Below are 22,577 nucleotides of genomic sequence, written 5' to 3'. Positions count from 1 at the left end.
GATGGGAGAGAGAGAAGGGCACCCCAGGAATTAGTGAAATGAAGCCCTGAATCGAAACAATTGCAGGTGCCTGAGTCTAGGGTGAGCGAGGGGCAGAAGGAAGCCAAGGGTTTTACCACCCCATTTCTATATGCTATGTAGTAGGTGCTCAATAAATGCTTCTGAGAATCAAATGTCAACCCTAGCAGTAGGGAGCAAGCCTGCTCTCATCTGTTCTTGCAGAACCACAGATAGCAAACCTGGGACCACCAGGCTTCCAGAGCCTCAAGTCTGGGTTTGACTCCATTGTCTCTGGAGAGAGGCATTCCAGAAAATGCTCCTACTTTCCCACCTGCATTCAGATGACAGAACAGCAGTCTTTGTGCCCTAGAAAAATGACACTTGCATCATGTGCTTGGGTAGAAGATTGGGAGAAGCCCAGCCTTTGAGGCCATCAGATTCCAGCTCTGCAGGTCTCTGGTTGTGTGACCTGGGGCCAGTTCCCTAATTCCTCAGAGCTTCAGTTTCTCACCCATAACACGCAGCTCATTCCTGTGTCATGGGGCTGTTATGAGAGCAAGTAGAAGCTGCCACGTAGTAAGTGCCCTCTATTTATTATTAGCTATTATTTTTATTATGATTAATGATCAAAGTTATGTATTAGTCTTTGCTGCCATCAGGCCAACAGTCTTATAGGATTCATAAGAGTGTTTATCTCCTTTTTTTCTCAGTTTCACAGATCAGTTGGGGATGGCTTTTTGGGTTGGGTTTAGCCTGCTCCCCTTGTCTTTCATTCTGGGACAAGTAGCCACCTAAGACCTAAGACATGCTCTTCTAAAGGTGGGCAAAGAAATTTCAAGAGGGGTGAGTGAAAATTCAGACACTGCTCAAGGCTTGAACTCAGGACTGATCCACAGTTGCTTCAAGATATCCCATCGGCCCAAGCAAGGCGTACGGTCCAGCCCAATAGCAATGGGGTTCACTCCAGCCACAGAGCACTATAGTGAGGGTGGGGTGGAGAACTGGATCCGTACCACAGCTGCCAAAAGTCACAGCAAGGCTGCGGGCCAATGATTCCATCACCTACCCCACACTGCCTTCTGTGTTTCTCAGCGGTGAGCAACCCCCTTCCCATGGTGGTCTCCAATCCAGGGGCTCTTAGGGATTGGGAAGCATCCATAGGGACGCTGTATGTTTCCTATTGGTGGGGTTCTGACAGGTAGCCCCTAGTCTAGTCTGAATTTCCAGACAAAGCCTAACTGACTACTGGAATGGGAAGGCAGCCACCTTCGTACCCGCACTGTGGGCCCAGGGTGGGAGAAAATATCAAGACAGCCCCCATGTTGGATAATGACCACCAGATTTCCAATACTCAGTGCCCAACACTGCCCATTCGGTTTCCTTTGGCTATAAATGTTGGTTGGTTCACTGCTGAAGACAGGGTGGTGGTTGTTAGCCATACTGGTAAACGAGGCTTCCAAAATCCTCAGTCCTAGAAACTCTTCACTGAAAACAACAACAACAACACTGATGACAAAATCAAAATGGACAAGAGAGTTGTGGGGTATCCACCCTCGCCCAAGGGAGCCAGGTGGGAAGCCAATGAGTATTTTTGGACATAGACAACAGCAGGCCTGGCCAGGATCCACTCATTTCTTCAGTAGCGCCTCCCAGAGAGATCAAATTGTTTCCTAATTCGTTCCAGATACACCATCTTTCGTGGCTTCATTTGGGCATTGAGGTCATCAAGAGAGGATTGACTTGGGTGACGCCAAGCAGGGGGAGGAAAGAAATTCTTCCTTTGTGCACGGGCTCACGCATTCACGCATTGGTTGCTGAGTGTCTGCAGGGTCCTGGGCTCGGGATTCAGAGCTGAAGAAGCAGAAGTTCCATGTGCTGGCCATTTAGCGGGGCAGATCCTCATTCACTGTATCTTTTCAGGGTGAATCATGGGCTTCCCCCTCAGTCCCTGTGCTGCAGAGGATGGGTTTAATCTAATCACAGTGATGGGACCCTTTTGCGGGTCATTGGCTTGGGCGTTGGCATGTGACCCAGTTCTGCCCAGTGAGAAGTGAAGGAAAGTCTACACTGGCTTAGAGCAACTTTCCCCCATGACTAAGCAGGTCCTAGAGGAAGGGAGCTCTCTTTCATCACTTGCTGTATGTGCAGATCGGATACCTGCAGGGTTTTTTATTTTGTGTGGGCTTTTGGGTTTTGGGTTTTTGGTGGGTTTTTGTTGTTGTTTTGTTTTGTTGTTGTTATTGTTGTTTGGAGAGTGAGAATCAGGGAGGGGCCAAGGGAGAGAGGAAGGGAGAGAATCCCAAGAAGGCTCCACGCCCAGCTCCCAGCCCACACAGGGCTCCATCTCACAACCCTGAGATCCTGACCTGAGCCAAAGATCAGGAGTCCCACCTTAACTGCGGGAGCCACATAGGGTCCTGGACAGCTGCGATTTTATAATTATCTTGCTACAGGCCAGAAGGTAAGAGACGAAACTGTAACTCTGACCGTGGCAGAGGGGCAAGATGAGAAGAACTCTGTCCTCACGGCTGTCACTGAGCTAAGTCGATAACTGCAAAGTCCCCTCTTGGACTTCCTGTTCTGGAGGATAGTAGATTTCCCCAGTGCACGTTAGCCAGGACAGGTGAGGGCATCTGTGGTCTGTATCCCCAAGCATCCTACTCGATGCAGCAGTGTTATTGTAGAACCCCAATTTATTCCTAAAGAAGCAGGCACAGGAGAAGCCGGTTAACACATCAGCAGAGGAACATCTGAATTAGATTATGAACCCAGGACTCTGCCCCCAGCCTGCCTAGGTGACAGATAGCCTGCCTCTGAGAATGAGCAGTTGGCAAATGATAGATATTGAACATCCAGTGGTGGTGGATGGAGGGCAGTGCTGGGCCATAGGAGGCTTACACCAAAAGTAAGAGAAAACGGTAAAGATCCTTTAAGAAGAGCACAACCTGATGGGGGGCGGGGCCACACCTGCTTTGGTGGTGCTTGGCTCCAGCCCCTCTCCCATTCCCCACACTCTCCACACCCAGCAAGTGTTTTACCTGGGCCCCTTTGGTACAGTGGAAAGTGCTCCCTCTTTTTTTTTTTTTTTTTGTCAAGAGAGTGAGCACAGGGAGACAGAGTGGCAGGCAGAGGCAGAGGGAGAAGCAGGCTTCCTGCTGAGCAAGGAGCCCTATGTGGGACTGGATCCCCTGACGCTGGGATCATGACCCGAGCCAAAGGCAGCTGCTTAACAACTGAGCCACCCAGGCGTCCTGAGTGCTCCCATTTTAAAATTCAGGTTAGACATGGGTTCAAATCCCGTCTCTGCTACTCCCTAGGTATGTGACATTGGGAATGTGCTATCACCTCTGAGTCTCTTGCCCTGTTGTTGTTCCGAGGGGTAGACTTGGATGTATGTTGTTGGACACTTAGAAGATACTCAGTGAATGACAGCTCTGAGGATGATTATGGAGGGATTATTAAGTGCTTCGAGAATCACGTAGCAGAAAGAGGGCTGTTCTGATGGCAGGAAGACCCAGGTCCTAGTGCCAGTTTTGCCATGATGAGCTGTGTGACCTTGAGCCGTTCCTACCCTCTCTGGTCCATGTAGTTTTTCCCATATTTAAAATGATGCAGTTCCAGGGCACCTGGGTGGCTCAGTGGGTTAAGCCTCTGCTTTCAGCTTAGGTCATGATCTCAGGGTCCTGGGATCAAGCCCTGCATGGGGCTCTGTGCTCTGCGGGGAGCCTGCTCCCTCCTCTCTCTCTGCCTGCTTCTCTGCCAATTTGTGATCTCTGTCAAATAAATAAATTAAATATTTTTTAAAAAAAAATAATGGGGTTCAGCTTGACCAATCATTTTCAAACTCTTCTCCAAGGAGCTCTGGAGATTCATTGACTCTATAATGAGGAAGGAGCCCAGGAATGGGAAGCCCACCACCACCCCACCCCAGCTGGGTTTTCTGTGCAATGCTCTTTGAAGAGAAGCTTCTGCTGCTTTAATTAAAAAGAAAAAAAAAAAGCCCCAAAGAACTCTAGATTAGATCATGAAGTTCCTTCCATTTATTCAGTGGTTGACAGCGCGAGCTTTGGAGTGCAGCCCACCAGATTTGAATGATGACTCTGACATTAACTACCTTCCTTAACTTGGGGAAGCTGATATTTCCAAAGCCCATTTCTGATCATCCACCAGCCATTCATGAGAGTTTCCTTTCCCGCATCTTTGCCAGCAGGAGGTGTTCTAGCTCTTTAACATTTTTGCCAGTTCAGTGGGCACAAAGTGGTATTTCATTGTTACTTCAATTTGCATTCCCCTCTTCTCTAGAGAATTTTTTCCAGCAATTTATTTATTTTAGAGAGAGTAAGATAGCGAGAGAGAGAAGGTGCAAGAGTGGGGAGCAACAGAGAGAGAGAATCTCAAGCTGACTTGTCACCGAATGTGGAGCTCAAACCCGGGCTTGGCACCCAGCTGGACATGGGGATCCCCCAACCCATGAGATATGATGTGAGCCGAAATCACGAGTCGGACACTTAACCGACTAAGCCACCTGGGTGCCCCTAACCTCTAGAGAATTTAAGCATCTTTTCCTGTATTTGTTTTTTGGCCACTGAGATTTGTTCTATGAATTCTTATCCTTTGCTAATTTTTCTTTCTTTTTCTTTAAGATTTAATTTATTGGACAGAGAGAGAGATCACAAATAGGCAGAGAGGCAGGCAGAGAGAGAGAGGCAGGCAGAGAGAGGCAGGCTCCCCTCTGAGCAGAGAGCCCAATGCGGGGCTTGATCCCAGGACCCTGAGATCATGACCTGAGCCGAAGGCAGAGGCTTAACCCACTGAGCCACCCAGGTGCCCCACCTTTGCTCATTTTTGTATTGGGTGCTTTGTCACTTGTTAATTAGTGAGAGCTCTTTACTATAGTATGGACATTACCCTTAGAGTATGGACCTTATTTCTTACTTGCATTATAGTGTTTTTGTAGAATTATCTTTTGGATTTTTTTTTTAAGCCTATGATAATGATTCCCACTGCACTATCTTGTGAGGATTAAAGCATGAGCAGAATTCCTGATACGTAGTTCAATAAATTATTTCTATTATTTTCAAGCTTTGGTATGGGTACAGGATTCTGGAGTTGTCGAAATGTGTGTGTGCTAAAATCCCACTGGCCAGAGAAGGCCACATGGTTGAGCTGAGTCAGCAAGGTGAAGCACTGTGGTCCCATGGTCAAGGACGCAGGATCAGGGAGGGGTGAATTGGGTCCACCCTTGGAATCTGCCACAATGGTCTGGCCCAGAGATCAAGATCATAGGTTGTGCAAACAGAAAGGCCTGAATTCTGGTGCCTCTCACCGCTGGGACTTTCGCACCTCCCCCAATGTCCCCTAGGTGCCTATACCAAAGCTGTTTTCCCACAAGCCTTTGTTCTCAGCTGGCTGCCAGGGCCAGATATCTTTTTTTCAACATTGCCTTCCAGCTGCTAATACCCTCTCTGTCTTTCAAGGTTTTTGCATTAAAAGATCCTCGTTGCCTCTTCTGAGTACAAGGAAACACATGCTCAGTGCACAATGATCAAGCAAGACGGATATCCGGAATCCAGCCCTACAATTCCACTCGGAGGGGAGACTGCCCACTGTTAACCTATTCTTCCAGACTTCTTTCTGTGTCCATTTGACATCTCTTCTCTCATCAAATAGAGGCCCCTTCTTTACACAATGCACCCTTTGCACTTGACAACAGTGAGTACTCTTCTGCAAAGACTGTCGTCAGTGGCAAGGGCTTCAGAATCATCTAGACAAGAGGATTATCAAAATGGAGATTCCCACACCTCATTCAGAAAGAGTCCATTTTAAGAGGCCTGAAGGAAGGAACCTAATTGTAGAGCACAATACAGGTGACCCTTGAACAATGAAGGGTTTGGGGCACTCCGCACAGTCAAAAACCCACATATAACTTTTAAAGGTTTTTTTTTTTAAGATTTTATTTATTTATTTGACAGACAGAGATCACAAGTAGGCAGAGAGGTGGCAGAGAGAGAGAGGAGAAAGCAGGCTCCCTGCTAAGCAGAGAGCCCCATACAGGGCTTGATCCTGAGATCCTGGGATTACCTGAGCCAAAGGCAGATGCTTTAACCCACTGAGCCACCCAGGTGCCCCAAAAACCCACATATAACTTGACTCCACCCAAACGTAAATGCTGATAGCCTGCTGTTGACCCCAAGCTTTCCTGATAACACAGTCAACTGATGCCAATATTGTACATTGTATGTATTGTATATTGTATTCTTACAATAACATGAGTTAGAAAAAAGGAAATGGTCTTAAGAAAATCATAAGGAAGAGAAAATCCATTTACAGTCCTATTCTGTATTTATTGAAAAAGAATCCATGCATAAGTGGACCCACACTGTTCAAACTCCTGTAGCTCAAGGTCAACTCTATTTGTATTTTAATAGGGTCTTCTTGCCTGGTGTCAGTTTTGAGGTGGGGGTGAGGATGGGGGGCATAGTCCTTGAAAGGAAGGATTAATGGGGATGTTCCAGGCATTGTGACAAGCCAGAAGGGAGACAACAACTTGGTCAAAGTCCTCTCCCCTCCCCCAGGCCTCTCCCCAGAGAGAGGATCCTACACTGGCTTTAAGCCAATTTCTTTAGTATCTGCCCAGGTATGGCTCCCTAAGTAAGCAAGTAACCATAAACGGGAGTTCTGATATTTACCAGCTCTGTGTCCTTGGCCCACCTCTCCAAGCCTCAGTCGGCTCATCTGTAACATGGGAATCATAGTGTCCATGTGGCAGGGGTGTTTAAGGGAAGCAATGACTTCACACATACACTCACTCCAGGGCTGGGCTCACAGTAGGTCTTCCAGAAACAGAGCAACCCCCGCCACCAGGAGATGAGCAGAGCAGGGAGGGACCCACTGGATGGCGCTGGGGAAAGCCAGAGCCCCTGAGGGGAGCAGCAGGCACACCAGGTGTCTTGACGAGTTAATTATGGGAAATTAGGGCAAGTCAGGTTTCTGCCTGCAGGAATCTCATGGTGAGGTCAGACGAGAGCATGGGATTTTACTCATTCTCCAGGGGCTGGAGACAGGTAGGCTCTTCCTGCTGGGACAAATGATAAGTAGGGGAACCCATCAAAATATGCAAATCCAGCTGAGGAAGAGGTTGGGGACACCTCCAGAGGGGGCCAAGGCCTTTTCAGGATGTTTGCTTGCTGGAGACTCTTACCCAGGTACAAACCTGAGCAGGGCCTTCGTAACTCCTGACCTCGATTCTCTACCCTCACAGGCATCCTCTTGTTTCCTGACGCAGCTTTGCAGCTGCTGCCATTAAGGAGGGAACTCGGTTTCCCTGGAAGCCCCTGTAACCTGGGCTGGCCCTGTCACTTGTCTTGGCCTACAGAATATGGTGGAGGTGTCCGCGGTGATCCCCAGCACAGGGGTCAAGAAGACTAGAACATGCCTGCTCTCTGTTTTTGAAACTTTTTTTTTTTTAATTTTATTTATTTGACAGAGAGAGATCACAAGTAGGCAGACAGGCAGGCAGAGAGAGAGGGGGAAGCAGGCTCCCTGCTGAGCAGAAAGCCTGATGTGGGGCTAGATCCTAGGACCCTGGAATCATGACCTGAGCTAAAGGTAGAGGCTTTAACCCACTGAACCACCCAGGCGCCCCATCTGTTTTAGAATCTTGCCCAGCATCCCTACTGAGCCCTAGCCCAAGCTAGTCTGCTAGAGGATGAGAGACACCCCCCTCCCCAGAGGGCCCCCAAATATGAGAAACTTCAGCCCAGTCCAGAGAACAGAGCCCCCTACTCGACCCCAGTGGTACTCAGAGCCATCAGTGGGCCCAGCCAAGCCCAGAAAAACCTCCAGCTGACCTGGAGACAGTGAGCAAAAGAATCACTTCTTATTTTAAGCTGGGAGCCTGGGGGTGGTCTGTTAGGCAGCAACAACTCACCGATACAGCATATGTGTGATGATAGTTATATAAGAATAATAAGATGGTAGCGAGAGCCATCCTGTACCACATTTCAAGGACTGTGCAGGTCATTATCTGCTTCTGTCTCTAGATCTGTGTCTGTATTTAATTGTCACAGTGGCCCTTCTCATTTTACAGGGGAGGAAGCTGAGGCTTGGTTAAGGTTTATCCTCATTGTCTAGCATCACTACTTGCTTTCCTCGGAGAAGCCAAGATTGGAACTTAGCTCTATCAGACTCCAGAGTTTGCTTTGTACTGTCTCTGAAGGGTGCTGACTAATCTACAGAGGAGCTGTTCTCAGAGGAAAGCCAGAGGAAGGCAAAGCAGGCCCTCCATGATGTAGCAGCACCCCCGTCCCGATCTCCCCTTTTGATCCTTCTCTGAATACATCCATGCCTTTGCCCAAGCCATTCCCTCTCCCCAGGGGGACCTTCCTTTCTTCCTCACCTAGAAAACTCTTATGCAACCTTCAAGACCCAGCTCCGTATCACCCCTATTGGTTCTTAGTAAAGCAATAAAGTAATAAAAAGTCCTTTTTTTTTTGTTGTTTCCAAACAGGCACAACCCATAAGAAAATTTAATATCCCACACAAATGGAAGTCCGGAGGTGAGGGAGGAGGGTCCCCATTTGGTTGAGGCCGCTGTGCAGTGTCCTCAAGAATCCCCACCTCTTCCATTTCTTTGCTTGGTAAGCTTCACCCATGGCAGGTGGCAAAGTAGCTGCTGTAGACCAGGCATTGCATCCAGACCCAACCGCATAAAGAAATCAGAGGGTTTTTTATTTTAATGTGTGTTTCATTGTGACAGTCAAGGAAACCCCTCCCTGCAGCTTCCAGGCAAAGCTCCCTCAAGTCTCCTTGTCCTGGAATGGGTACGTGTCTTCTCTGAGCTGGTCCCTGGCAGGAAGAGGACTACATCACTCTCATTGGCTTTGACACATCCAATCATCTCTAATGCAGCTGATGCAAAAGGGTCAGCCGCCATCCATGGCCCCCAGGAAGCTACCTCTGACTTTTGAGTCTGGAGCATGTTCTCAGAGCTTGTTAACCTTGCCCATTATAAGACGGCATGGCCACTGCAACATGGCCTCCCTCCTGCACACCTCTATTCGCTGGGCATCACAGTAGCAGCTTCATCGGTAAGGCTTCTCCTCCAGCTTAGCTCTGTCATCCTCATCCATTATGCCCTGTGCCACCCCAACACCCCCCACACTTAGAATTACTTACCCACCATCTTTCATGGGACGTGAACTTCATGACAGCAGGTGTGGGTACAATTGCCTCCCTTCCTGCCTTATTCCCAGCCCCTTGCAGAGCATCAGGCCCATTGACATGCCCAGGAAATATCTGTCTGGACTGTGCCTGACTTCCTCAGCCTTGCTTTGGATTAGTGCAGGAGAGGGAACTGCAAGAGAAATATTGCAACGTCACCTTCAAGGGTGCCTTTATGCAGACTATCCCTGGGAAAGGCTTGAGGCTCAGCTGGGTGGCCACGAAGCTTCACTGGGCACTCAGGGCCATCATATGAATGGCTCTGGAATCCTAGACAACCACTGTGGTTGTTCATGGCCCACAAAAGGTCTGCGCACATATTAGTCCTTTGATCCTCACAGAAACTCCCAGAGTCATGTGAGAACCTCACTGTGTAGACGACTCCTGGAGAGGTAAAGGGACACACAGAGGCTTGGCCGTTCATTGATAGGGCTGAGATGCACATACTGAGTCTGTGTTGATTTCAAACGGGTGCTCTCTCTGATTCATAAAAAACACCAGGAGGGCATCCAGCTTCCAATTCTGGAACTCAGCTCTCCTTGAGTGATCTGTAACCGTTGATGACTGCCTATCCCAGATTTTGTAATAGGGTTTTATTTTTTTTTTTCCTCTCTCCCTTAGAATATTAAAGACCTTCTATTAAACATAGGGTGTTTTGTACTATTATCCAGCAAGTAGTCCCTCTCCCCTCCCTGGTCAGTGAAGAGAGTCCATTTCCTTATAGACGTGGGACTATAGATGTGGGACTTGGCCTAGATGTGGGACTTGGCCATGTGGATTGAAGTGGCCACCAGAATGTGGGCAAAAGTGATGATGTCTCCCACTTCTAGGCAGTTATGTCAAAGAACAGCTGTTGTCTCCAGAGAATAGCATTTCCAGATAGGAGCTGATCCTTTACGAGGGGCCCAAATGAGAAGACACATGGAGCAGACCCAATAGAGACCCATCTCCCCTCCAGACATAAAAGTGAGAAGTGACTCTGTTAGAGCTCTCTTGAGATTTTTGGGCAGTGTTTGTCACATGGCTTTATCACAGCACAAGCTGACTAATGCAGACACGATGTTCCTGGATCATGCAAAGCATTTTCGGGCATGAGTTTATTCAGTCCTCCCAACAACTCGTGAGTGGGGTACTATTAAATCCTCGCTGAGATTTTGTGCCCTCTTGCCCAGCCCTGCTGCAACAGAACCTAGTACTCTGCCTGGCACCTTGGTAAAGCCAGAGTTCACATTTTTAGATGAGTTAATAAAGTGAAAGTAGGAACCATGTGGCACTTTCCTGCTTTTGTGACCAACATCTGAGTAATCCTAATGAACTACTATGTGCCAGGCATTGTTGATGTTTCTTTAAGTAAGAAATTATGTCAGACAGGGTACCTGGCTGGCTTAGTCAGAAGAGCATACAACTCGATCTCGGGAATCTGAGTTTGAGCCCCATGTTGGGGGCATAGAGATTAATAAAAGAAAAGAATGAATTCTAAATAAAATTATTTCAACAAATATTTATCAAACACCTACTTCATTCCAGACATTGTTCTAGGTGCTGGGAAGATAGCAGGGAACAAAAGAGACAAAACTCCCTCCCTCCTGGGGCTGAAATTCTACTGGGGGTGAGCTAGAACACAAACAGAATATGTAAATCTATACTACATATATGAAAAAATAAATCAGAGCCACGAAGGGCTGAAGAGTGGTGAGAATAGAGTTGTGGTTTCTGACACGGCGGGGAGATCTCTTGGAGGAGGCAACATCTGAACGCAGACTCAGAAGAGATGACTGTGTGAGTCCTAAATGTCTGGGGGCAGACTGACCAGTGGGAATAACAGTTATCACTCCCTTTTATGGATGACTAAATGGGCTTGGAAGGATTGGATTGATCGCCCATTGTCAGATGGAGCTGGAACGTGGGCCAGTTTTCTGGCCTCAGGTAACCCACCCACAGTAAACGCACCCTAAGCTACTTTGTAGAGGGTCTTAACAGGGCTGGTCTTCACGGGGCTGCTGTGACTTAGCTGTGGGGCTGGGAATCCCCATGCTGATCCCAGGGCCTCCACCCAGCGCCCTGAGCTCTATCTTCATCTGCATTTCTGCCGATGACAGCAGGAAACCACTTTGGTCCCTAATGGATTCAGCACTCTCTGAACACTCTGTCCTTTTAGCCACGGAAATGGGCTTTGTCTTGTCCAGGAGTCATCACTTGATGGAACAAGCGGACACTCCATCTCCCTAAGCCAAAGGTGATTTAAAAACATTGCGAGAGCCAGCCTTAGATGAGGCTTATGTAAAGGGTCTCTTTAATTTGTTGGGGGTGGGCTGGGGGAATGGTCTCCCCAGGGCTCTGAGTTCCTGCTGTGGGCCGCTGGTAGGTCAGCATCCATCCCCACCTCCCCCACCCCTGCCCAGGCTCCTCTGGGGCTGGTGCCTATGAGCAAAGTTAACCTGGAGAGCAGAGGCAGGTCCTCCTGTGTGTCCCCATTGCCGGTGGGCAGAGGCAGAGCACAGGGCTCTAGGCCTTTTTTGGAGATGTTACTCCTGCTTCCTGTTTATATGTTCTCAAAGATTCCCTTCCCATCCTCCTTTATCTCCTCCTCTGTTTTCTCTTTTGGCCTGACCTGATCATCACCAAGCGTATATGAGAGGAAAGGCTTTAGTCCGACTTCTGCTGTCCACAGAAGCCAGGAGCCATGTGTCTATGGGGCACTTGAAATGTGACAAGTCCACATTACTACAGGTCACAGTCCACAATGTGTAAGGGTAACATGGACGCTGGATTTTGCAGACTTGGTGTAAAAAAAAAAAGTATAAAATATCTTAATAATTTATATTGTTTCCATGTAAAAATGCTAATATATTCAATAAGTTGGTTAAGTAAAATATTTAAAATATTACAGTATTTCACCTCGCATATATGGTCTGCATTTGTGGCTCTTACCGTATTTCTGGTAGAGAGCCTTAGCCTAGCACCTCTGCCTCATCCCCCCATATTAATTAATTAGTATTTTTTTCTCCCGAGGCGCCGCCCAGGATCACCATACCAGGTCGACATTTTGGCAGTAAATAAGTCAAATGGAAAGGAGCTGATGTTCCGGGGCCCCTCACTCTGTGTCTAACTCAGTGCTGCATGATTGACTTAGATCACCATTTTTGCAACAGTGGTACCATCGACCTTTTGTTCTAGATGATCCATGCAGCTGGGGTGGGCGTGTGTGGAGGGAAGGGGTCCCTGTGTATTCTACAGCATTGAGCAGCACCGACATGATGACGGTATCACCCCCTAGTTCTAACAACTAAAAATGTCTCTAGATATCGTCAAAAGGTATTCCTCGGGAAAATTTCTCTGTGAGGTGTTGTTGTTATCGCACAGAGTGGTGAATTCTTCTGCACAAGGGCACACAGCTAAGTAGGTGGTGTAGGTGGTGTTAGGACCCATATCTTTCTGACTCCGGAGACTCTGTAATCAGGTGCAGGGCCTCGTGCTGAACGTGTACGTGTAGACAAGTATAAATTCTGGTTCAGAACTGGGCTCTGCTTCAGAGCACGGTTGGTGTAGATGGATTGGTTATCTGGGGTACACACTTGTGAAAATTAATAAAGGGAAACCTCGCTACTTAGTGTGGGGGCCTGGAACAGGGAGATGCGTTGTTCACTGTTAATTACAGGAAGAAATGTCAACTACAGACCCCAACGGAAGTATGGTCGAGAGGTATCATCAATTACAGGCCCCAACAGGGGAGAGATGTACATCCATCGCCAAGGAGAAGTCAACGATTTCCACAAGTCTGCCCATGAGGACCCGTCATCACTCTGAACTGTTGCTTTTCTCTAAGGGATTTTTGTTCAAAGTGATGTCTTCCAACTTCCTCTCCACAGAATAACATTCCTCTCCTTTGTTTGTTGGACTTGCCTATGGTTTTGCCATAGTGTGTCCCACATTGTAATTCTCTACTCTTCTTGAGTAAACCCATTTTTGCTGGTAAAAGATCGACTTTTATTTTTAAGGTGGACATACCTTGAGGACCAGGAAACCTGACTCTGCACCCTCCTCTACCCCCATGGCCCAGGGTGGGCAAGACAACGGAGACCAGGGACCCTGCTCCCTAGAAGTCCCTGCCAACATTCTCACCTCCTCATCAGCCCATGGTTGAACAGGCAAACAGGCCTTAAGGCAAGCGGGTCTCTACCCTGGCAACAATTAGAACTACCTCAGCAGCTTTTAAACATGTCAGTGCCCAGGCCACACCTTGATTTATCAAATCAGGTTCTGGGGATGGAGTCTAGGCATCTCAATCTTCTCTGACAAGGCTGTCCACTGGTCTCCTGCTGGGCGACTTTCTCAGCTAAGTGCTCCCCTCTGGGTGGCCAGAGCCCAGCGTGGTGCTTAGCACATGGTCAATGCTCAGTACAGATTTCAGGGCAAATGAACTTCTGCTTGGCACAGGCTCCCTGAAGACAGAGCAGCGGAAGTGGAAAGAAACCCAAGCAGTGCATTCCAAGGCCATGGACTGAAGACATGGGAACTTGCCACCAGTCTGTTCGCCCACTCCGTCCTGGCACCTTCAGGAGCCTGGACAGCTAAGAGTCTGGCTCGTTAAAGAAAGAGACCCCTTAGCCTTAGCCCCTTTAGGACTCTCGAGGGCCGTCTATTTTGAGCGTCCCCCAGAAGAGACGCTGAAGAAGGAACAGATCCTTGGGAACAGTAGGAAGGGTGGGAGGGAAGGGAAGGGAAGGAAACCAACAAATAGGTGTTACTGAGCAAATGAGTGCTGTGGGCAGCCCCATGGCGGGCTCTGGGACAGACAGGGTATAATGTGGACAGAGTTAGCCCACCCCAGGGACAAGCACCTGGGACATTTACCTACTTATTCTCATTTTCCAATTCTCTAGCACTTTGGCCCAGACACCCGGGTTGGCCTAAGAAGCTACTGCCCGTGGGGCGCCTGGGTGACTCATGGGTTAAAGCCTCTGTCTTAGGCTCAGGTCATGATCCCAGGGTCCTGCACTGGGCTCTCTGCTCAGCAGGGGGCCTGCTTCCCTTCCTCTCTCTGCCTGCCTGTCTGTCTACTTGTGATCTCTGTCTGTCAAATAAATTTTTAAAAATCTTAAAAAAAAAAAAAAAAAAGAAGAAGAAGAAGAAAAGAAGCTACTGCCAAGCAACAGAGTGATGAGTGTCCGGGCATACAGGTAGGATGCTGACAGCAGCAGCCACAGCTAGGTCTGAGGGTCTGTTCCCCACACCATGAATGCAGTTCCGAGTAGAAAACAGGTCTGATCTCCAGAAAAAGATCTCTGCTGTCCTACCCGTAGGTGGTTCCTCCAACACAGTACAAGAGTGAGGTCTGGAACCACACATCGTGGGTTTACATCCCAACTCTCGGGCTCACTGTCCACACTCTCACTGCCAAAGACCATTTAAACCCAGCAGAGGGAGAGCTCGGCACAGGCTGGGCCTGAGTGGAGGGCGTGGAGGTGGCCTGTTTATTCTTAGCAATGAGGTAGGAGAGGAAAAAGATGCCTTGGGCTGCCAGAGCTGCATAGCACCTTTCAAAGGGAGAAGCCAGACCACAGTCCTTCCTGGCTTGCCAAGTTTGGCTGGAAATTCTTAACGCCCCAGGCCGTGGGGAATGCGGGGAATTCAGGGTGAGCCTGCCAGGGCCTTCCAGAGCCCCTTAAATAAAACTTCTTCACTCTGGTGTCTGAGCAGTGGTCAGACGTGATGTGGGCTGTTCAAAGAGCTGGGCCTGGTAGGCAGGACCCCTGAGGCTGGGCTCTTGGCCCATCTGTAGTTTTCCTTCCCCTGTCTGAAAGCCTTGATTCATGCAGGAGCTGGCCCAAGGAGGGTAAGGGGAACTGAGAAGGTTAAATGTCCTCAGAACCAAGGCAGTAGTAAGGACACCACCACAGCCTTGTTGATGCTCCAGCCTCAGAATGTTCAGAGAGAGCTGAGTGTCATGGAGACCTGGATTTTTGGTTCAAACTGTTATTGCCCTCCAGGAGAGGAACAAAAGCCCTTTGCTGGGGCAGCAGCATGGGAAAGAGCACACACCCTGGACTCCAGAGTTCTGGGTTCACATCCTGTTCCCATCACCAAGAAGCTGTGTAAGCCCTGGGCCTGCATTGAACATATAAAAAGTAATCAAAGGAAACCTCACTAAAAGGGAGTCAGGAGGCTAGAAGGGAGAGTCTAGCAGGGGGCAGAGTATTGTTCAAGTATTCATTATAGGAAGAACTGTCAGTTGCAGACTCCCAACAGAAGATTCAGGAAATAATCAATTATAGGCTAGGGCAGGGCCGTGGGGGGGGGGGGTGTATATTGCATTCCTCACCAGAAATCAACTACCCTAACAACTAAGCTAGTGAGAAGCTGTCAGCACCCTGAAGTCTTGCTTTGCTTAGAGGACTTTCATTCAAAACAACCATACTAACTTCCTCTTTCTCCATAAAACGTTTCTCTCCTTTGTTGGTTACACTTGCCTATGGTTCTTCTGTTTTGCTATTCTCTGCTGTTCCCAGAAAAAAAACATTTTGCTGGTAAAAGAACTTCTATATTTTCAAGTTAACAGATGTTGCCGTGCCTCAGTTTCCTTAAAGGATGATCCCTAGATTATGGGGTCGCTATGAGGGTTAAATGAGTACACAGTTCTTAGAGCAGAGCCTGCTTTACAGAAAGTACTTGATAAACAGTAACCCATGAGCCTGGCATATGGAAAATATTCCAAAAATAGTAACTCTCCTGGATACTGACTGCTTTTCTCCATCCGTCTAGTCCAAGCGTTTAAGAATTGCAGATGTGAAGGAGGACAGGTCCGGCCTGACATCTCTGATTACTCTCTCTGAGTCATATGGCAAACGATTCCAGTTTCCCATCTGTAAGATAGGAATAATTGTAGGAGCCCCTTCATGGAGTTGTCCTGAGGATTAAGTGAGTCTGAGAATGGAAACTGGAGCAGCACAGTGGCTGGTACACAGGAAGCCCATGATACTTTTGTTGTTGTTGTTGTTGTTGTTGTTGTTACACGTTATTTTTGCTGGAATGACTCAGCGATCCACATTCAGTCATCAAACACTTTTGTTGCAGACATCAGCTCTCTGAGAAGAATCAAACATGCAATGAGCCTCCACAGGCTAATTAATTCTAAGGATCTGTGCGTCCCCTTGAAAAAAGGGGTTTGTTTCCAGAAGAGAGAGGAGAATGGGCAGGCAGAAGGAACCATGTCCACTCAGGCTCCCAGATCATCAGGTACAAGTGTGGGGATGAGCTGTGTACTTAAAATGGGCATATTAACGATGCCAGGAAGCAGGGCTCAAACCCATTCTTTCTGATCCTGAATCCCTACTGTGCTGCCTGGGAAACCAGAGGCAGCTGCACATTCTACAGAGAGGCAGAGCCTACTTCCCTTCTTGTCATTGTGGGCTGGGTTTTCCGGACCCTCCCTGCAGTACTAACTGGGACAAGCAGCACCCCACAAGCGGATGGTGGACTGCGATCTACGAGACCATCCAGGAAAACAGGTGCACTCTGATTAAGTAAACTTGGGAAACCTGCCACCTCGTGTCACCCCCCAAAGGAGCTGGTTTTTGAAGGTCCTGAGAAATCCCCCATAAGGAAGACTCTCCTCTGAATTTAACCCCTAGTTACTTGTAACACAGTTGGAATATCTGCCCCTGTAACTTACTAACACTTCCGGGAATGACCTCACAGATCAGTGCATCGGAGATCTTTGGGGGGGGGGGGGGGGCAGAGGCATTGCACAGCTTGGAGAAAAAGCCCTCCTTTCCACCCCCAGACTTTCGGAAACCCCCTTGCCTTGGTCTCTGAGTGGGCAGGGTGAAGCCTTGCAAAGCAGCTCCTGCAGCTGGTTGGCCTGATTAAAGTGGCAACATTCAAGAAAAGTCCTGCTGTTGGTCTTTGCAAATTATGGGACTCTCAGGAGAAACCAACTGGGGAGAAGGGGGCGGGAGGGGGAAGTGGTGAGGCCCAGAAATTGGGAGAATGCAATGCATCATAATGACAACTGGGGGAAAAATAAAACAACCAACGGAGAAAAATAATTTGGAGAATTATTGAATGGCAGAACCCCAAAGCTATAAACAGGATGTTTGAAAGATTTCAAGCATAAAGGTCACAATCTGCAATTTAAATGGATAGTTTGTTGCCTTTTTTCTTGGTTATGGTTGGTTGCCACCAATTAGTTGAAGTGTGTATGTGTGTGTGCGCGTGCGGCGCGCGCCGTGCCGCACACAGGTTTTTCAAAGAGTGCTTCTCAATCAGGCTGGGATGGTTGAGAGCCCCTAAGCCCACACAGGGGTGGGCACATCCTTTATAGCATGAGAACGAACAGAACTCATGCCACACAGCAAGGGCCTTCTTCCTCTTTCTGGGGAAAAAAATAAAACTATTAACACAGCATAAATGCCTGCTCACTCCCAGCTCTCTGCAGTGGTTTTACCCTGAAGAAAGGGATCCCAGAAAATCATCCCTGGGGTGGGATTGCCCCTAGGGTCCCACCTTGTCCAGGGGTCCTAGTTAACCGGAATCCTATTTATCAACTAGGTGGGTGCACCACCGTCCACTTTGTGAGAGCTGAATTTGTGGCTGGCGGGGAGGTCAGTCGGCTGAAGGCCAGGTTGGGACCCTCCTCTGCTGCTCATGGGAGGGTGTGTGTGACAGCGTCAGGCAGAGGGGCTAAACTCAGAGCGGCTCTTAGGATGGCGTTTCTTTGGATAACGCACATGTGAATCGCCTGGGCGTCTGTGTTGAGCACTTCGCTCAACTACTCCGTAGTTTTTCGCTCTCAGCATCTGCTCTGTGTGGCCCAGCAGCCTTCAGGGGCCTTGAACTGATGCCGACTCTTCCATGGCCACATGTCCTAAATGAACAACCTGTGGTCATAAGTAAATGTAAGTTCCTCACATGAACCCACCAAGGGCCCTTGTGATAAGCATTCTCTCCTGCCACCCAGGGCCACGAGGCTTACAAGAATCCCACCCTTTTTGTTTAGAACTGACCAATCTAGCCTCAGACTGGGAACCCATGGACCATAATGAAGGCCTGGGCCCCCAGCACTCTGCCTGGCCCTTCCTGCTCAGACCCCTCCACGCAGCTGAGTACCCCTTGCCTGCCTGACAGGTGAGTAACCAATGAACTCTATTTCACACCACTGCTGTCTTGGGTAACTGTGGCTCAACACCCTCCTCCCCCATGCTCCATTAACAAATGTTAATTTAACGAAGTCACAACAATCTCTTTGAAATGCAGATTCCAACTCACTAAATCTGTGATGGTATTTGAGATTCTGCATTTCCAGTGAGCCTGATGGGGCTGGTTTCAAGAACACTTTGGATGGGCAGGGCTCTAGACCAGCATGGGCCAGTGGAAAGTTCTGTGCTGAGGGTGAGGGTTTGTGTCCATGCTGCCTAATATGGTAGCCACCAGCCCCATGGGACTGCTGAGTACCTGAAAGGTAGTACATGAGTCTAATGAACTGAACTTCAAATTTTAGTTAATTTTAACTATTTTAAATTTCAATAACTAAGTGAGGGTAATGGGGACTGAGCTCTGTGTGGTCAGGGACCATACTTTTCTCTACCTCTGGGATCCCCCTTAGCAGAGTGCCTAGTCTATACCAGGTCTTTAATAAATATTTATTGACTGCATTATCACCTAATGTAATTGAAGAATGAGTTTTAAATTTTGTTTGTTAGAACCCTGTAGTTGTTAAGTGACCAAAATTCACCCTATGGTTTTAAGATCAGAACCCATCTTGAACTTGAACTCCTACTAAAGACTTCATGGGCCCCCGAGACCCATTTGCAGAAAGATCAGGGGTGAAAGCAATCTCCAGGAGTGTTGGAAGCCAGAAACTAATTCAGCAACATCCTCTCTGTGTAGTCTGGTTCATTCCCTCAAGCTAGTCATCCTCACTGGTCTCATACCAGTATCACCGGTGGCTCTGGACATCTAAACATTAGAACCTTCCGACCACACAAAATAGCATTGTTCCCCACCAACTAGTCAGAAAACTCCCAGGGAAGTTCGTTGATTGGCTGGGCTTGGGTCATGTGCCAATTCTTGGACCAATCACTGTGGTCGGGGCCTTGGGATTCTGAGATTGGCCAAGTTAGACTCCAAGGTGTCCCTACCACATTCAGGGATGGCTTGCTCCAAGACAGACAAGACTGGAATGGAAAGAAGCAGTTTTCCCCAAGATGGGTTATGCTATTTCTGGGCAAACAAAACAATCAGTGGGGGGAAAAGGGGATGGAGGGAGGCTTCCAGCTTCTGTAAATGGTTTTGGGGAGGCATTTCTTTTTTTGGGGAGGCTCGATCAAGGGTATGGAATTGCCTTCTCTGATTGTGTCCTAAGGCATAAAGAGAAGAAGATTCCATTGGCCCAACTGGTTTCACTCTACTCTCCCATCCCTGGTATGTTAGTGAAGTCACAGGTTTCTAGAAACCAAGACCTCTCAAAAGAAGGTACCATTTGAAATCGAACGACGAGCAGGAGTTCACTGGGTGGAGAAGCAGAAGGAGAGAAAGAACACTCCAGGGAGGAGAGAGAGCGTCTTCGAAGGCAAGGTGGAGAACCAGCATGCGGTGTGGGGGAGCAGGGGAGCGTCTGCTACAGAGGGTAGGCTGGAACTGTGGGAAAGGAGGCAGGAAGTGGATTTCAGGCCCGGCTGCAGAAGGCCTTGGGTGCCAAGTGAAGGAGTCTGGGTTTCAGCTGTGGGAAACAGGAAGCCATTTGGAGGTCTTGAGCAGGGGGTGGTGTAGTCAGAGCTGTGTATGTTCTAAGAGATTGCTGTGGATGACTTTGGAGTGGTGATGGGAGGCAGGGTGCCAAGGACAAGGCTGTCCCAATATGTCTTTAAGGAATGGCTGCCTCCAGGGCTCTCCCGGTTCAGGCTGCTGGTGTCCTTTCTCCCTGCCTTATGCTCAGACCTTGACCTGGCTGGATCCAGGTCTTCTCTGTGCCACTTTCCAGCAGTGGGCAGGTTACTTCATTTCCCTTAGCCTGTTTGCTCACCTCAAAAATGGAAGTAGGAATTCCCACGGTGCACGGCGGCTGTGGGTTTGCAAGGCCGACGTGGATGTGATGGGTCCCAGACCAGCAGACCCCAGACTCACCCCTAGTAGGAGATCAGCAAAAATTGCTGTTGTGATTCGCACAGTTGTGGCTCCTGAGTTTATTTACATGGAAAAAGGTTGAACACAGAAGACATGGGAAAGAAATAACATTCAAAACGCAAGCTTCTTGGACCAGCTCTGTAACCAGGACGGGCTGACATCCCCTGACCTTCATGGTAAAAACCTTTCAGCCCACAAGCCCCGGGCTCTCTCTCTTCCTAGGATACTCATGGGTTTCAATTGGAACACGCCAGAAGAGGTTGGTTTCCAAGAGTATTTCCCTGGAGGCTGGGCGGGCATCTCCAGGGAGAATGAGGACATCGGGCTGCATCTTGGAATGACCTGTTTGCCGGGCCTGACAGCCACATGTCCCGCCGGAAAAACCCCAGCATGGAGCCTGGACGACCCCAGCCTGAAACCTCCCAGTGCATGATTTCCGGAAGGTTGTCTCACCCTGGTGGGCCTCAGTTTCTCCATTGGGAAGATGGCAACAGTACTGTCCACATGGGGCTGTGGTGGGGACTGATGGAGGAAAAGCGTTAAGGTTCAAAGCCCATGGCCAAAAACAAATTCTTTCTTTCTTTTTTTTTTCTTTCCTTTTCTTTATTTTCTTTTCTCTTCTCCTTTTTTTAAAGTTTCTTTTCAGTGTACCAAAAAGAATTCTTGAGAGATCTTTAGTGCAAAAAGGTGGTTTCATTAAAGCACAGAGACAGGACCTCTTGGGAGTAAGAGCTGCCTTCGGGTCCTGAGGAGTGGCCCATTATGCACTTTCAAGTTGGGAAGGGGATAGGTTAGAGTAAACCTTTTAAGGAATTTGGGAACAAGGTTTCTAGGACCTTGAAGAGGCTAGCTATTGTTGGAAAAGTTCATTTATTATTGTCTAATAAAACCTTAGCCATGAGACCCTTCAGATGTTTATCAGTGGACCACAGGCTTGTGGGGTGATTGCCAAGACCTATCTTGGGGGGGTTACGAGATACAGGAAACTTCCAAAGGAAATTATATATGTTAAAGTTGACTTACAGGATCCTAGGCAGTGGGGAGGGGGGTGGAGTTGAGCTAGGATTGCCTTTTGCCCTTAGCAAAGTGTCAACATCAAGGCAGTTGAGTTTCTAGAGGAAGTTCTTGTTTCAAGGGCTTATCAGTGGGCTGTAGGTAGTAAGGAAAATTAATAATTTTTCCTCTGCCTTTGTTTCTCACATCAGGAATTAAATCAACTAATGAATGTGGCACATGGTCCCATGGCTATGCCTCCAGTTCAGGCTCAGAAATGTGCATTTATTAGTCCCTATAATGTGTGAACGCCTTGCTCTGTGCTGGTACTACCTGACAAATAAGACAGGGCTTTTGGCTCCATGGGTAGGCTTGGGGCACAGATAACTGGATACATTAGCAACAGTGTTTTAAGACAGTCTTTACTCTGGGCACCTGGCTGGCTTAGTTGGTAGAATGTGCAACTCTTGATCTCGGGGTTGTGGGTTCAAGTCCCACATTAGGTATAGAGATTATTTCAAACAAAATCTTAAAAAAAAAAAAAATCCATCCAGGGGCACCTGGGTAGCCCAGTCGATTAAGAGTCTGCCTTCGGCTCAGATCATGATTCCAGGTCCTGGGATCGAGCCCCACATTGGGCTCTCTGCTTAACGGGGATTCTGCTTCTCTCTCCCTCTGCCCCTTCTCCCTGCTCATGCATGTGTGCGCTCTCGATCTCGCGCTCTCTCTCTCTCTCATAAATAAATAATCTCAAAAAAAATAAGTCTCTGCTCGGTACTGCTCCTGTCGGTGAGAGGTGTGTCAGTATATAATTGAATATGACTTTCCCATGGAAGTCAAGGTACACTCAGGATAATGTTCTTGCCTCTGAGCTGAGCTGTGGTATGGGGATCTCCCCGCACAGACTGCCTTCCTTCCTGTGGCCTTTCCCAGAGGGCAGACCTGTATTCAGTTTGAAGGCTCTTCCTGTCCGACCTTGCTTTCTCTGTCTTCTACCTCTGCAGCAGTTTCTGCCATGGAACCCCTGCACTTTGAATTGCACCTGTGAGCCTGCATGGCGGGGGACCTGAACTCCTTGAGCATCCAGTGGAAGTGAAGCTCATAGGGATGCCAGATGGGCCAGTAACTTGGATAAGAAATGGGGAATAGCGCCCCTGGTGTTCACTCCTGGGAGACTCATTCAACCCCTCCCAGCCTGTTTCCTCCACCCAAAATGGGAGTTGTGATGCTACTTCTTT

This window comes from Mustela nivalis (assembly GCF_964662115.1).
Source record: "Mustela nivalis genome assembly, chromosome: 14".
Lineage (NCBI taxonomy): Eukaryota > Metazoa > Chordata > Mammalia > Carnivora > Mustelidae > Mustela > Mustela nivalis.
This window is presented reverse-complemented; position numbering follows the sequence as displayed.